Source organism: Drosophila persimilis, unplaced genomic scaffold (assembly GCF_003286085.1).
Source record: "Drosophila persimilis strain 14011-0111.01,24,50 unplaced genomic scaffold, DperRS2 tig00001845-arrow-arrow-pilon, whole genome shotgun sequence".
NCBI lineage: Eukaryota > Metazoa > Arthropoda > Insecta > Diptera > Drosophilidae > Drosophila > Drosophila persimilis.
The window spans coordinates 18,759-22,110 of NW_020825583.1; the positions used below are offsets into that span (position 1 = coordinate 18,759).

The 3,352-nt window shown below is 63.7% G+C and overlaps 1 non-coding gene across 1 annotated transcript; it reads left to right on the forward strand.

Annotated features, from left to right (window-relative positions):
• The first annotated feature begins 1,122 nt into the window (after positions 1 to 1,122).
• Positions 1,123 to 1,195, forward strand: Trnak-cuu. Its single transcript has one exon. It is a non-coding gene; the product is annotated as a tRNA-Lys (tRNA).
• The last annotated feature ends 2,157 nt before the right edge of the window (positions 1,196 to 3,352 follow it).

The following is a 3,352-nucleotide window of genomic DNA, read 5'->3' on the forward strand; positions in this document are numbered from 1 at the left end:
TGTCTCTAATGAGCTCCAACTGCTCTTCGGGCGTGCATTTTAGTGGCCGCATGAGGGTCTGCATCTCCACCATGTAGTCCTTGAATGGCTCTCCCCATCTTTGCTTCCTCAACCTCACCTCCTGGAGTAATTTTTCAAAATACCCCCTCGGCAGGAAGTATGCTTGGAAGCTACGCGCAAATGCGTTCCATGTCTGCCACTGCCTGTTGTTGGCTACAAACCACATGAGCGCCCGACCCTTTAGCAGCTCAGGCATGGCTCGCGGAATTAAATTCAACTCCAACCCGTACATGTCGGCTGACCACTCGATCTGTTCCAGGAACTCGAGTGGTTTCGCCGTTCCGTCGAACCGAAACGACCACTCCCTGACCTGCTTGGCGACGTGGGCAAAACTCGAACTGGACGGTCTCGTGGTTTGTTCTTCGAGTCCCCGTCGATGATCCTCCCCTGCTCTCCCTTCTTCCTCCCTCTGTGGGTTTCTCGCGCTCCCTTGCTCCGACTGTGCTGGCCGGGTGGGCCTCTCCCCACTCTCTGCCCGCGGTCGGCTAGGCGACCGGCTTTTCACCGGGACCGCCAGGCTCGCGATGAGCTCCTCTTGGGTCTCGGACGGCCGTCTCCGCAGCGTTACTTGCTCCGCACTCGCCGGCAGCGTCAGGCGCTCGTATGGATCCGCCCCGTCCTCCATCTGGGCCGCGGTCACGGCTCCTCCCGCCTTCATCTCCCAGGCCTCGAGCGCGTCCGCATACTCCGGTTCCTCTCCGTATGCCTTGCTCGTTGCCCCTCCTTGTGCGTCGTCTACGCTTCGGTTCCAGGGCCTGTTTCAGGGGTTCCTTCCCCGGGTTGTGGCTTCAGGTCCCCTATATGGGCGGTCCGCGTCCGTTTCTCGCTGTCCTTCTTCAATTTACAAATGACCGGGGACACGAAATCCACTATGGTGTAGGGACCGTCGTATTTCGGGGCCAGTTTTGCCGCAAACCCTTCGGCCGCGTTGGATAGATGGTGTTGCTTGGCCCATACCTTGTCTCCCTCCCGACAAGTAAGAAGGCACGGGTTGTGTCTTGTACTGGTATGTTAAAATGCTTTATTGGTATCTTAAGTCTATCTTACGCTACGCGGATTCCAGCCCGGCTAGCTCAGTCGGTAGAGCATGAGACTCTTAATCTCAGGGTCGTGGGTTCGTGCCCCACGTTGGGCGCCAGTTGTAACGAACCGTTCTTCTCCGTCTGATGCAGCTGGGCTGGCTCAGCGGTCGGTAGGCTCGCTGCAACAATATTTATATGTTGCCCCGTCGAGTAGGTAGGGGGAGTAGGTCCCCGGAGCTGCAGCTATTGGCCTCACCGCTGGTGTCGACCGCGGGATCCACGGGACCGACGATGTCCCCGGTGGTATCGCCGGGGTACACCGATGCAGGAAGCGATCTGGAGTTGGTGAGCTGGGAGCCGGCACCGCGGAGAAAACGCGCACAAGAGGCGAAGCGCGAGGAGCCCCCGACCAGCCGACGAGAGGAGACCCGGACCAGCAGACGCAAGGAGCCCCGCACCAGCAAGCGCGAGGAGCCCCACGCCGGCGAGCGCGAAGAGCACCGGACCAGTAGGCGCGAGGAGCACCGGACCAGCAGACGCGAGGAGCCTCGCATCAGCAAGCGCGAGGAGCCCCACACCGGCAAGCGCGAGGAGCCCCGGACCAGCAAGCGCGAGGAGCGGCCTGAGAGAGGAAGGAGGGGGCGCACAACGCGGAAGGAGGAGCCCAGTGAGAGGGCCTCGAAGCGGGCGTCCACCCGGTCGACGCGTACGGCCAGGGAAGAGGAGTCGTCGGCACGCACAAGGGGGAGGTCGACGGCGCGGCAAAGGGATCAGCGACCGACAGACCCACAGGTCGAGGAGCGGCAGCCAACGCCGATCGAAACCGCGGTCAAGGAGCCGCAGGCAACGCCGGCTGACGCCACGGAAGACAACGCGGCCGCTGAGGCACGACGCCTCGCGGAATGGCACCGGCGGTTCGCGCTGGCCGCGGCGACGGAGGAGCGGAGGCAACGGCGTGTGTGGGAGGACGCCCTGGCGCTGGCAAAGAGGCTGAAGGCCACGCAGGAGGCCGAGAAGGAGGCGCAAGAAGCGGAGGCGGAGCGCCACAAACGAGACGTCGCGCACCAATGGAGGTGCATTAGCAAGATGAACGCAGCGGAGCAAAAGGAGAGGGCGCGTCTGCGTACGGAAGCGGAGAAGGCAAGAGCGACGCGGGCGGAGGGCGCGGCAGGCGGGCTGGCGGTGATCTCCAGCGATGAGGAGGAGGCGGAGTGCCCACCAGCGCCGAAGGCGGCCCGAGTCCAGTCGCCCGAAGAGGAGTGGCAGGAGAGGCTACGACGAGCCGAGGTGGAGGAGGAAGAGCTTTGTCAGCCACCCCCTGAATACGTCGAGTCCGAGGAGGAGCCACGGCCGCAGGCCCCACCGTCACCGGGGGCAGAGGAAGAGCCGCTCCAGAGTCGGCCGCCGGACGACAACGCGCGCGGCCAAGGGGATCAGCAGCCGCGGCAGCAGCCGCAGCAGCAGCGTCAGCAGCAGCAGCATCAGCAGCAGCAGCAGCACTGGCACGGGCCACAGGGAGCCGCCATTGGGCCGTTCGTCTCGCAGGAGGTGCGCTCCGCGGTAAGAGACGGCATGTTGTGGCACGTGCAAACGCTGCACATATCGTGGGCCTCGGGGCCCGCGCCTCAGCAGCCCGGGCAAGAGCCGGGGGAGGCGCGACTGTGGGAAGAGGCACCACGTGCCAGTGACGAGCGGGACCCGAGGCGGCGGGCACGGCCACAGGGGTCGACAGGCCCAGCGGCAGCACCCACGGCCGAAGAGGGCGAGACGGAGGGTACAGCGAACGCGACAACATCACTGTCGGCGGAGGGCCCAGCGGCGGTACCCGTAGTCGAGGCGGCGACCGACGGCGAAGCGGGTGACGGCGCGGGAGCAACGGCGGAAGCGGAGAAGGACGAGGCAGCGGAACGCCACTCACCTGAGCCATGGGAGAGAGGACCGCACGGTGGCGGCCCGTCAACCGCGAGGAGTGGCCGGCCGTCGTCACGCGCTCCCTCGCGCGGATAAAGCCAACCTCAAGGAGGGTGAAGCGCCTGGTCAACGACGGTGGCGTCCGGTACCGGCTGTTGGTGTCCACCGATCGGCAGGAGGTATTCCGGGCTGAGTACTGAGGAGGTGAGAAGAGTAGAGAAGAGGAGTGAAAAAAAAGGGAAGCAACGGAAAACAAAAACAATAAAAAAAAAAAAAAAAAAAAAATATTATGAAAAAAAAAACACGGTCTTACCTGGCGGCCGAGGAACGGCGGGGCATCGGGGAAGCTTGAATGAAGG